We start from the raw sequence: 14,462 nt of genomic DNA on the forward strand, positions 1-14,462 counted from the left end.
GGCGGTCACAGCGGGTAGCGGGCAACGGGCAACGGGCAGCGGGCAGCGGGCAACGGGCAGCGGTCAGCGGACCAAAGCAAAAGCCTGGCTCAGGGCACAGGGACCACCGTTGTGCGTTCATGATGATGATAATGGTTTACTTTTATATTTGGTGATGGTTTTATGATGCGGTTAAGCGCTCAAAACCGCAAAGTGACCGGCGCGCGACCTGCGCTGCTTACAGATAACGCTGACGACGAGGACCTGCATGAGGATGAGCACGAACATGAGGATGAGGATGAGGACACACAAAAACAAAGCAGAGACGAGAGACCAACACTCAAAAGAGTCGCGTAAGCTGTTCAAGTTTTCGGCAATGCCTGACCCAAGACGGGGGCAGGAGCAGGGCCAACAGCAGCAGCAGCAGCAGCAGCAGCAGCAGCTACCTGACAGCGAGTCCGTCCAAATCTGTGTTCCGAATCCGAACGTGAACCGTTTCGCCGCAGAGCGCGCGACATAGAAAATAGCTAAAGGATTAACCGCATTCCGAGCGGTTTGGCTTTGGGCTCGGACTCGGTCTCAGTTTCGGTCTCGGGCCAGCAACTTGACGACCCTGCGCGAGTTGAGTTAAGCATCGAGGAGAACTGCGGTTAGCCGGATAAACGCCTTAATCGTGTTCATTGTTTCAGGGCAGGCCAAAGCATGCGGAAACAATAAAAATGCGAGCGCATTAATCTCAGACTCAGCGCAGACTAGCCGCAAACCGGAGCTGAACTAAGGAGTTGTAAGGAGCTATCGTCGCCGTTGCAGGACTCCAATTGCGAGCCCTAATTATTACCTGAAGCACTAGGTGATTATGAGTTTATGATCTCTCCGTCTCCGTATCAGGTAGCTGTTGTGAAATTTAACTGGAAGCAGCAAAAACAGCAGCCAAGCAGCAGCCAAGCAGCAGCAAGAGCAGCAGCAGCAGCAGCAACATTCGATAGTCGACGGCTTTACGCCTTTGCCAAATCCATGCTGACTTAATAAAGCTGAACCACCGCCAAAAATGAAGCTGCAACAACAACAGCAGCAGCAACAACAGCAGCAGCAACAGCTACTTGAGCTCACGGATTTATGGGTTTTTGGTAATTGAAACCACGGGACCTGTGCCAGAGCCAGTGGCAGTGTCAGAGTGTGTCCAGGCCCAGCAGCGTAGATCCAGCTGCATCCCGCTCGATATCGCCTAAGCAACAACAACAACAACAATAACAACAACAACATTGACGATTATCAGCGATTATCACGTTTTCGATAATGAGATTTCGTTTTATGATTTCGTCAGCGTTTTACCCCTTGCGCCAGAATCTCTGATATTTTTTGTTGTTTTCGTTGTTTTTGTTGCTTTTGCTTTTGCTTTTGGTTTTGGTTTTGGTTTGGCTTTTTTTTCTGTTGGCTGCGTTCGTTTGCCGAGTTTAAGGGCGGTTCCAGCCAACTGGGCTGGCAATTAAGTTATGTCAATCCACTTGCCATATGGCACTGCACTACGTGAAGAGTTTCGAGTGCGTTGAGTGGGGAGTGGGGAGTCTGAGGGGAGTCGGAATCTGTATCTGAATCTGAGCCCTGGCTTTCAGTCTCAGATTTGTGTTGTAAGTTAGCCGTTGTGTTTGTTTTGGGTGGTTTCCGGTTGGTTGTCTGCCACGTTCAGACCATAAGCGATTAGCAATTGAATGAGACGCTCTTAAGGATTCATCCGCATAACTCTCAAGCGCACTCCAACCAACAAAATACTCCTCTGGAGTCCAGTTGTAATACTAGCAATTAGCATTGATGCATTCCCATATACAAATACCTATATACATGCAGATATTTAGATACAGAGCAGCTGCGGATTTTGTAATTGATATGTTATTTAGATGTTTATCTATCTAAAGATTAAACCATTATAAGATGTACTCTTTGCAGACACATTATTATATTATCATCTTTATTTTTATTTCGACACGATTTTACATATTAGTAAACTAATTTTAATTTTTTAGCCCCAGTTCAAAATTGGTAGTAGTTTGTAAGCATCAATCGAGAGATGTTCACTAGCAATTATTACATGATAAAATTAGCTAAGTAACTATTAAGAATTTGTATAAACTCATTTGAAAGAACTGGCCTACAAAAAATGTTATGCTAAACACACATAACACACACGTTTGCCACTGCTATTCATATTTATCTATTTATTTTGTAAATATTGTTTTGTTGTTTTTTTTTTTACAAATTTATACAAATTGTGCCAATTTAGCGGACTACTGTTTTGAGTTTAAGTTAAGCTCTCACAAAGTTCTCTATTAATTCAAATTCAAATTCTTTATTCTTTTAATTTGTTATTTTATTTTTGAGTAAAGAGTTTTTCAGATTTTTGACGACTGTAAATCGTTAACATAAATAAATAAAAACGACGAACGATCGACTACTTTTTGTTACCTTTATTTATTTAGAAAATAACCATTCCTATGGGAATATGTCAAACAACGATCCGATTTTGATCATTTTTAAACAATCAATCGTAACTAGAGGACTTCATTTGGATATATTTCAGGCTTCATTTGGATATATTGTTAAACAAAAATCATATTCCGATTACATATATGATTGCAGCAAAAGTGGAATATCATTAATATAGCAATCACTATAATAATAATGTAATACGGATACTAATTGGAGTCAACAACCATTAACAATGTTAAGTATATATTTATATATATGATGTTACAAAGACAGCGTTCCGTTTTATATATATGGAAGTTAGAACCCGTTCTCAATAGCTACTAAAAATATAATGTGAGTCCCATTTGCAGTAAATGGTTAACTTTTGCATCTAATTTGCCACACGTATTCAAGTTGTACACGTAATGATATGCAAATTAAAGCGCTCGATTTGCAGTTTTGATGTGTTCATGTCCAGGTTAAATGCTTAAGTTGTATTTCCTCTTTCCCAGAGTCATTTCCATGCGCTGTTTGCTTTCAAAGAAATGCTTGTTTTCTTTTTGGTCGAATTTAGCTGACCGTTTCCCAGATTATTGAGCTCCCTGCTGCAGCGATTTTCATTAATAAAACTGACTTAAATTACACAAACAAATAAATCAGTTACGAAAAAAGAGAACAGCAGCAGCAGCAGCAGCAGCAGCAGCAGCAGCAGCCACAACAACGATCGCACGCCGTGGCAAGCAGTAAATATTCATCGAAGAGGAAGAAACCTGCCAAGTTGTAGATCATACAACGACCAACAACAACAACCAGTAATAATAACAACAACAACAGCAACAATCACTGACCGTCAGTCCTCCACTCGCTTGATCGACAGCCACTGTCTCAGCGCAAGTCTCGAGCGGAGTCTCTCTGAGTGCTTGAAGATTTGTGGCCGTCGGTTCGTCTGGCTGTCGCAGCCGGCAGTTGGCAGTCGGCAGTCGACAGTCGACAGTCGTCTCTCCATCTTCATCTCCATCTCCATCTCCATAGCCATAGCCATCGCCATCGCCATCGCCATCTCGAAGAGCTGGGCAGTGAGTTGTTGCACGGCCGTTCATCATATACCCTTCAGTCCATTTAACACGTTTCTGACACTAATCCTGCCTTGATGAAACTAATTTTTTTCATGTGCCACGGCCTCCACAGTGCCAGTTGATTTATTTCAGCGTGCGCTGCTGGCGACCAACAACTTAGACAAAGTATACTGTTTATATACGAAAGTCTATACTATATACAAATATGAATATACATATATATATATATAAAAATATATAAATATAAATATATATGTGTATCTGCATATCTGACTGACTGACTGACAGTCGCAGAGACTTTGCCGTTCTCCGTTCGCCGTTCGCCGTTTGCCGGTCTCAGCTTCTGCTTGAACTCACACGCAGCCAATTCAACTGTGGCAACGTTTCGGTCCCAAGATCGCTTGCTGTGATATGTATGACTATATCTGTGGCATGATCTTGCCACAAATTAGTTTGGTTAGCTGCCGTTGGTTGGTCGTCGTCGTCGTCGACGTCGCTGCCTGCCTCTGCGATTCTCTGCTGGCCATGTCAATCATTAAAAATATGTATGCAACAATCCGATCCGATGCCGTTGCCGTTGCCATTGCCTCTGCGTGGTTAAGGCCACTGTGACGCTGACTGCGACAGCGACAGCAGCAGAGACAGAGACAGTGCAATGTCATGCTTCATTTCCTGAGTTGTCAATTTGTTGGACTTGTTGGAGCGATTCGAGAAGAGTTTCCATAAGCAGTTTAAGGTCGGGATGCGAGCTGTGCTCGCCTGCGATGAGTAGCCAAAAATAAACAAGTAAAAGCATTTCAGTCGAACCCAACCGACTACACAATACTCTGTTCCCAAAACAGGTGACTATCCTTGAACTGCTTTTCGATACAAACATTTTAGTATCGAAACCTAGTAAATATCAGTCAAGATGTGTCGACTAGGAGATGCTCCATAGCCATAGGTATTCACTGTAAAAACTTCACCGACCCACAAAGATCATCGCGGTTATATATATATACTTTCTTTCTGCCTGTTCCACACACTTGCTCGATTCATGCCTCCCGTTGAACCCATGTTTACAGAGTATCCAAATATATGTGAAAAATCCATAACCAATATTTTGTTGGTGTCCCGCTTTCGAATCGGTGCAACCAAAACGCAACTGGAGACAACAACTCAAAATTAGTTAGAAAGCAAATCAAGAAATATGAAAAAAACAAACTAATGCAGAGAATTACCGGTTAATGCCATTAAATGAACAACAGGTGTACAACTGTTAAGGCATCGGCGGAAGTAAGTCGGGTCGGGTGGAGGTCAGTGAAAGTGGAAGTGCCAAATGATACCAAAAGAGTCTAAAGTCCGAGTAAAAATAATAATTAACTTACGAGTATTTTGGAAATTTGCAAGAAACTCGAATTCGCAAACAGAAAATATGATTTGTATGGTTTGGAATCAAAAGGTGTACATTTATATAAATATCTTAAAAGAGTTATACAAAAAAAACTCTGGAAACTTTCAATTTGCAGCTATAAAAAATAATAGTAATAAATTCAATTAATTCGTTCATTCAAAAACCTAAGAATCCAAATTGCGAATCTTGACTCAATATATTTTTTTGTACTAGAATGGGAAATCTTCTGAAACTAAGAACTAATATCTGAAATTAGGAATGGCTTTATCAAAAATTGAGTCACCTTAGTCATATTCTCAAAAATTCAACATAAAATGTAGAATTTTTTCTTGAAACGAAATGCTTACCACAAAAAGATGATTTACGATTATTCAATCTATAACAAACACATCTCTACTTAGAAGGAATATATCTTTAACTTTAGATTATTGTCACTCTGTTCAATTTTGATAACTTTTGTCGCTTAGTCAAGAATATATTGTTCAAGCTGTTTTTAAAAATCTCTCCAGATTAAAGTCTTACATTAACTGAATTCACATACAGAGGGTGAAGATATCTCGACCAAATTCACGACTAACAACTTGACAACAAAGACAAATATTATTTACATATAATATACAAGATTTATTTAAATATACAAGACCTTAATAGCATATTTTTGACTATGCGAGCAATCGAAAACCGTTGTAAGTCATGCTTATCAAAAACAAACATGTATAAAGATATATATAATATATATATATTTATATAATATACACATACCAACGTATCTATATCTAGCTCCAATAACCACACACACTTACACATAACATTCACCATGGAGTATATCATCTTGGGTATCGCAATGAAATACTTGGCCACACCAGTCAAATAATAAACAAACGCCCCCCGAACAAATGAGAGCAAACGAACAAAAACGAAACATATACAAATACATATACATATGTATATATATATATGTATGTATATATAAATATAAAGATGTGTACATATACGACGAAGGAGAAGGAATATAAACCATAAGAACAATGCGACTGCATAATATGACTGGGACTGAGACGTCAGCGGTGTCACGCCCATGGCAAACAGTGCGAAATAGAAAGAGATTGTAAGTGTGTGTGTGTGTGTGTGTGTACATATGTGTATGTGTATGTAGGGTAAGTGGTTGTACAATGTGTGTGTGTGTGTGTGTGTATGTGTGGCAAAAGGAGGGAGAGAAGGAACCGCAATGATCGATTGATCGACGATCGATTGGGCAGCACCTAAACTTTTTACGAACAAGAGCAGCCCCTTCAAGTAATTGCCAAATAATTGCATATCATATAGCTCACACACACACACACACACACACTCAAACACACTCGCACACACACACAGACAAAAGGCAAAAACTCTTATCGATCGTTGCCTGCAGCGTTTGTTGCTCCTTTTTTTTTTTGTGTTGTGCAGTGCTGCTTGCGGTGCTCGCTGCAGGCTATTTGCACATCGGGTTACCATATAGACCCACAGCCCACAGATAGAGCCTAACGATAAGCATACACACTCACACACACACACACACCCAGATCTCACTTGGCATGTGCGTGTGTGTGTGTGTGTGTGTGTGTGTGTGCAAGCATGCGCAATTAACACGAGCTCAAGAGTTGAGAAGTAGTTGGGTTGAGTAATGGCAATGGGTTTGGGTTTGGGTTTGAGTTTACGTTTGGGAATGGCCCTGGTAATAGGGGTAACACGGTGAGAGGACACGAACAGCAGCAACAACTACAACAGCTACAACAACTACAATAGCAACAGTAACAACAGTAACAACAACAACAACAAGAACAAGCAGCACTGAGCACAGACAACGCGGTGCCTTTGCGAGTTTTTAATTGAATGCATTTCAGCGTAAAAGGTGAAAATACTTTTACTTCCTTACGCCAAAAGAAGCAAAAACAACAACAACAATAAAATAAATAAAAAAAAAGCAACCAATAAGCTAAGCATCAACATATTATGGGCATATCCGCAGCTCGAATACACTGTTGGCAAACATGTTCATTGCTTTTACAAAACTTAATCTGTGGCAGTACTTATGCTCATCTATCTACATATACATATATATACTGGGTGGTAGGGTATATGTATAAGCATGAATATGCACTTGATGTTAAGTAATATGAGAAAATAATGGGATGCACGAGTAAGCCAACACGCAATTCTCACCCCACCCAGGCAACTGCTGCTTTCAAGCCCACATTCGGTTTGCTTTGCTTGCTTATCAACTGCCATTTTTCGGGCTTTAAGCACAGTTCATACTCCACTCACACACCATACACACACACACACACACACACACACACACCATACACACACACACACACACATGCTATGATATTCTTCACTGTTTCACTGCAGTTGTTGTTTTTGTTAGCGCTGCTGTTTTCTTCCCTGAACAGTTTTTATTATTCATACTTCGTTATTGCAAATTAATTATTTTATGCTATTATATTTTTGTATTTTGTTGCTCCTATATATGGAATAAGAATGTCAAAAGTGTATCAAAATAAAGTTAACAAACAGTAGATTAATTTAAGTTCTATATCCATTCTTTATAATTTGATTATTATTGATTATGACACCGATATGTGCAACAAATATACAGCATAATAATAATTGAATTTCAGATACTAAATCATTGAGATAATTCGATGTGCTAATTTTCCTTTCTTTCAATTGCATTTCAGTCATTTTAGCATTATATTAATACCATAAAATATACGTATTTGTTAGTAATTAAGTCAGCTTAAAACTGCATTTTCAAATTCGGTTGTTTGTTGCATTGTTATACGTATGAAATGCCAGGAACTACAACAACTGGCATTGCAATTTTATTGTACATAAGTAATACGGATGAAGGAGTCAGGTGAATGAGCAAGGAATTCGAAATCAGGCACACAACACATCAAGTCGTCAAAGCAATTCAATTCAAGTCAACATCAAATTGCGCATACGCCGCGTATTCGAGCGTCGAGCAGCTGTAAATAAAATAAAATGCCAACCAGCAGCTACTCTTGCTTGTGTGTGCGTGTGTGTGTGTGTGCGTGTGTGTTTGAGTATTCGTTTTGTATATGGTTCTATGTCCATTGTGTGTTATTTCCGGTGGCCTCTAAAGGAAATTTTTAAGACGTCAACGGTCAGACAACAACAGCAATACCAACAACAAAGACAATTCCATCAGGTAGTTCCCCATTCTCCCCCATCTCCCGCAATCCTCATGCCCATAATAATAATGAAGAAGAAGAAGAAGACGAGGTTTCATCTTAAAAGTTTTCTTTCTTTTGCTCTTTATGTGTAGAAACCAATAAACCGAAGAGCAGAATATGAAATGATATCAATAAGAATAATCAAATGACCCAAGGCCCCAAAACTTGTCGCTTTCTCAACACACACACATAATAGGGGCTGAAGGGGGTGTAGGGCAGTGGGGGGAGGGAGAGGGAGAGGGGAATGGGAAGGGGGAATCTATAAGCATAACACTTGCTGTTTAGCGTAGATATTTCTTTGGCATCTTTCATGCCTATAACATTTTTTGGCAATATCTTGCCTTGGGCTTTCTCTGGGGTCTGGGGACCCATGCATATATTACCCATGATCGACGCCTCATAATTATTTTATTTTTTATTTTATTTGTTAATACTTGCAGCAGCAGCAGCAGCAGCCGTTCTTCGCCTCGCAACAATAACAACAACAACAACAACAACAAAAATCAATAATACAAAAGATTTTTGAATCCAAAGATCTTCGCTGCGGCTACAAAACTTTGCTGCCGTTCAGTTTTTATATGCATGCATATATATTTATATATATATATATGTTTTTTCTTTATATTTTTGTTGCTGTTGCTGTTGTTGTATATATGCTTTTTCTTCTTTCTGTATTTTGCTTTGCTTTTGGCTTTTTGTTTAATAATGAGACGACATTTCGAACGCATAAAATCGTCATAATAATTTTTGATATATGAAGCAGCGCAAGCGCGATACAGAGCGCTAATATCAAACGAATTCTTTTCAAGATATAAAAAAACACACACACACACACTGATGCACACACACACACACACACACACACACACACACACACTCACGCATACAGGCAACAATAACTGCGACGCAAAGTCTCGCAGCAAAGGCCGAGAGCATCTTTGAGTTCACTTAACGAAACTTGATTTTGAGGCAGACACGGTAGCTGCATTGCTTAGGGGGCAGGAGGGGGGAGTCCAGTTGAAGGGAGGCTAGCTGCCGCAGACCAATGCTGACCAATTCTTATAAGAAAAGCCATCGGCAGAAGGCAGCAGCAGCATGCAAGAGCATAAATAAATAAAAGGCAGCCACAGCCAGCAGCAGCAACAGCAGCAACAGCCAGCAACAGCAGCAGCAGCAGCACAAAAATCGAAAGAAAAAAAACACACACACAATATAAAAGAAGAAAAAAAAGAAGCATTAATCGTAACAATGTTATTAGTCGTACAACAGGGGATTAGGCTACCGATTCGTGCGCGAGGAGCTGACCAGCAAGCAGCTCTTGGAGCTGTTGCAGCTTGGAGCTGCGACTTGCTTGCTACGTTTATTGTCTGCTCGATTGGGAACCTGCAACGGTTGATGTTGCTGTTGCTGTTGTTGTTGCTGTTGTTGCTGCTGCTGTTGTTGTTTTTTTGGGCGCGTTTTATGGACAATCTTATGGCGGTGATTAAAGAGGGTGAGGCCCATGGTGGCATTGGAGGCGAGGCCCAACGCCAACGCCAGCTGCGCAGCCATTGCCACCGTATGCCACACTTTGTTGTTGCTGTTACTGCTGCTGTTGTTGTTGTTGCTGTTGCTGCTGTTGTTGTTGCTGTTGTTGTTGCAAAAGTTTACGGCTGCGCACTATGGTTCGTTCCCTCCGGGATTTGTTTGGTTTGCCTTCGTTTAATTGCATTAATTAAATGCATCACAGCCTGTCAGTGAGTGAGTGGGTCGCAACGGGGGCGTTGCCCAAAGGGGGCGTACTTCACGGAAGCAGCACGGAGTCGGGAAGTGGGTAGGGGGTGGGGGGGGAGTGGAGTTGTTAGTTAAAGGCTAGTTTGCAGTAGGGCACAAGTGTCGGTTAGTTTCATACAAATTATGCACATTGTTGTTCGTTGATTGTCTTACTTATTGTTCACTTCTTGTTCACAGCATAGTGGCGAGTTGTTGGCTTTTAGACGATCATATATATATATATAGAGACATGTACATAGCATGTATTTACCGTAAAACAAAAGCAATTGATTGCGTCTGGAGTGGAGAGTGCTTAGATTGCAGTTGCCCACAAATCAATTGAATAACATTAAAAAAAACTTTTCCTATTTAAATTTGTATCTAAACAAGTAAATATTTTAGCATATCTTTTTCAATAAATTTCAAATACTATTTGCAAGTAGAACTTCTTGAAAACTCTCTTAGCTGTGCATATTTGAATTCTAGACATGACTGCAAACCTTCAAATGAATTATTTATTTACAGATAGATATGTTTATGCTGAACAGTCAACAGTCAACAAGTTAACTCAAAAATTATAAACTGCAATTTCTGTCTATTAGCTAAGTGTCTATAGCTTTGCATGTCTAAAGTTATAAACTTTCATGCTTTTCTTTTGTAAGCCAAGAATAGTTGTTCCCAGTTCCATTCGAGTTTCAATCTTCAATCTTCATCACAAGTTGTGTTTGGCATAAAGAACTATCTATCACTGATTAATATTTTAATTAACTTTTACTTGAATTCTGAAGCAATCAGCTAAAATAAATGTATATATGTTTTTAATATAAACTGTTAATAAATTGATTGTTGTAGACTGCACAAATCACATTGTAGACTGCACAACAATCAGTTTATTAACAGTTTATATTAAAAACATATATACATTTAATATAATAAATAATTTATACATTAAGCTAAGAATTTCTAAGAATTTAATTACGCCAAAGATTGTAGTCTATTTTTCTATTTAAAGTTGAGTTTAGTTAATGGATTTCACATACTTTGAGCGAGCCTAAGTTAACCTTTGCTTAAATAGCTGTCAGACTAGCTACCAAATTTTTCTGGACAGGTGTATGGACGGTGTGTGTGTGTGTGTGTGTGTGTGTGTGTGTGTGTGTGTGTGCTTTCAACTTTTCAACAACAATGAGCGGCGTCAATCAAATTCACTGTGTGCTGTTAGATCTGTTAGATAGTTTTGATATCAGGTCGGGCTTATTGGGCGACTGCTGACAAAACATTGACAAGATCAACAATGGCAGTGAACTGACGAGGCGTACTGTAAATGCTAAGCCCACATTTTGGGGGGAGGGGGGGACCAAAGAAAAAAAAAAACAACAAAAAAGTTCACTCGAAACACGGAGAAAATTTCTGAAACGAGTTGCCAACAATGGCCAACAAAGATGGAAGAGAACCGAACCAGCGGTTCCAGGAATGCACACACCGAGAGCGAAAGCCGGAGACGCAAACGGAGACGGAGTCGAAGTTGAAGGTTAAAATTGGAGTTGGAGTTGGAGTTGGAGACGGTACAACGGTTTCTTGAGATACGTTGCGCTTATCTGCGGCGACGTCTCCAGTTGCTGTCGTTGTTGTTGCTGCTGTTGTTGTTGCTGTTGTTGCTGTTGTTGCTGTTGATGTTGGTGTTGTTGTGCAACCTTTTTGATTGACACTATTTACGTGCGGATTGAAGACAACCAAATTTTCGAATGCAGTTCAGTTGAGCTGAGCCCACGCATATGAGAAAGTAATTGTTTTGCTCGAGTTCAAATTGATTTTTACTTTCTTTCATGCTCGACTTGGCCAAGCACTCACACGGTCCCTGCTCCCTGTTACCCTGTTTCCCTATGACCATCTTTATCCCTATCCCCATTCCATTCCCTTTTCCTTGTTCGTTTTATGTGTATTCTCAATCCCTCGTTCCTGGCTCTTTGTTTTGTTTAACCTTTCAATTTCTTGAGCCCCGTTTGCGTCTACAAGTTGATTTTTTTCTTCTTTTTTTTTTTTTTTAAATCTGAGCCGACGCCGCCAACGCCAATGTCGGTCTATGTGTGTGTGTGTGTGTGTGTGAATTGGCCTACTGTATGCACATGCATAGACAACGTGCCCATGTTGATATGTCTTCATTCTTTCAATATTGATCATTGCCGGGATAATCCTTCTTTTTAGCTGCAACAACTTGGAATTGAAATTGGGTCTCGGTCTCGGTCTCGGTCTCGTTCTTGTTCTTGTTCTCGTTCTTGTTCACATTCTCTGTCTGTTCTCTGAGCACGGCGACGGGCTGTCTACCTCATATTCTCATACTCACTTTCTGTCCGTCTCCGTTGGTGTTGCTCTCTCAGGCTACTTAGAGCACCCGGCTCTGGGTTTGATGTCCAAACAATGCGCCCGTTGAAAGCAACATTGGCATATTGAGATGAATTGTGCATTGGCCCTTTCAATTCATAAGCACACACAAACACAAATATATATACATATATAGATATATGTACATTTAATATATATGTGTTTCATATTTCAACAAATAAATTCTTAGCTGATTTGCTGTCGATTTGTTCAATTGTTCAAAATGCTTCAATTGAATCCAACCAGCTGCCAGTTGCTGCCAATTTCATAGCTCTCTTTCGGGCGCCGATCAAATCTCGAATTTCACAAAAAAACAAAAACAAAAAGAAAAAGAGAAGGCTGCTCAACCTAATACAATGGCAATTAATAGCAATTTGTTGTGCGAGGCGGTTGTTGCAACGCCTTTGCATAATTGCGACACCTCAAAGGTCAAAGATCAAAGATGAGATCGGTCATTGCAAAGATATCAAAGGAGACCTTTCCACACTCATAGCCCAGATCAGGTTCTGCATCTAGTTTAATTAGCCATATGTAAGTTTAAAATATATCTGATGAATCCTGCAAATAATCAATTTAAATTATTTATTGTTATTTATTGAATTCTTTTTTGATTGCCAGATTTTTGTTCAACAACATTTGAACGTTTACATTTAAAACAAAAATTGACTCAGATAGGAATTTTATCAATGATAATTCCATTGCTAAATATAATTAAATACTTCTAATTCATTTAATAATTATAATAATAATTCTTGTTGTTCTTCTGTCATGCGCAGAATGAGTAGTAAGAGGTATGTTTGATGAATGCCTTTCTATTCCTATCCATTCTCACTTTTTCAGTGACCAACTCATTAAGATAGTTTCACCTTTAACCTTCAGTAGGAGTAAGCATTGTCCAAGGAGGCAGCAATGCATCAATGTATCAATGATTCTCGATACTCATATGCATCAACTGTGAAATGGTTCAGCTTCTGTGCATTGTACTGATTTAGATTTGAATCAGTGAGTTGGCTACTTGCAGCACACATAATCCATATGTTGTGTTCTCTTGCGGGGATGGGGAGGGGCATGAAATGACGGCTATCTGCCACACCTTGTAACTTGTAACCTGTGCTGCCTGATTGACCCAGCGTTGACCAATGCGTTGCTGTTGCTGCTGTTGTTATTGGTATTGTTATTGTTGTTGCCGCTGTTGCTGTTGTTGTTATTGTTGGCCAGTTGCCAGTTGGCAGTTAGTTGCCTGCTGTCTGTTTTGCGGCATTGGCTTTCAGATGTTGCGCCTTTCATGTTGTCACCGCAGCGGAGTGAAAAGAAACCAAAAACCAGAAGCGTATCGAAACAGATCGAGGCAACACGACAGACAACCCAAAACCAAAATCAAAACCAAAACCAAAAACCGAAACCAAAACCAGAACCAAAATCAAAATCTCGAGACCCTTGCACGCGCCCGTAATTAGATGGTGGCTGCGGCTCGTCCAACTGGGGATCTTGGGATCTCGGCCAGCACTTGGCCAGCGATCTGTTTTGGGCGTGTTGGCTGAACAAATTTGTTAAGAGCTCCAACAGCGCGAGCGGCTCCTTTTTAGTGTGCTGCTGATGCTGATGCTGATGCTGAAGCTGTTTGCTGCCTGCTGTCCTTGCACCTTTTGGTATGCAAATTGGCTTTGTTGTTGTCACACAGCAACACCAACACCAACACCAACAACAACAACATTAAGAACAACACAAACACCAATAATACAACAGCAGCAACAACGGCAGGCAGCAGGCAGCAGGCGGCAGGAATGTGCATAAATTTTGCCAGTGTATTTGAAGGGGCTCCAAAGCAGCTCCCATAAAATTATGAGCAACTGCAGCAACGACACGGACGATGACGCAAATACGTTCAAAGGGTGAGGGGTGTGCCGCGGGGGGTAACAAGTGGAGATCCAGGGACACGGACACGGACACGCATTCGCAGCTCGCATTCTCAAATTATATGCGATCATTAAATGTCTTCGACAAAAATGAGCATAAAACTCGCACACGGCACAAATGAAAATAAATTAAAGTAAAGCAAAGCAACGCAAAAGCGATAACTAAAATACAAAATACCAAATCGATCAACAACGAACTTCAGCATACCCTTAACTATATAAAATATATATATCTGTGCTTAACCATTGCAAATATCGA

Source organism: Drosophila grimshawi, unplaced genomic scaffold, assembly GCF_018153295.1.
Source record: "Drosophila grimshawi isolate 15287-2541.00 unplaced genomic scaffold, ASM1815329v1 contig_848, whole genome shotgun sequence".
Lineage (NCBI taxonomy): Eukaryota > Metazoa > Arthropoda > Insecta > Diptera > Drosophilidae > Drosophila > Drosophila grimshawi.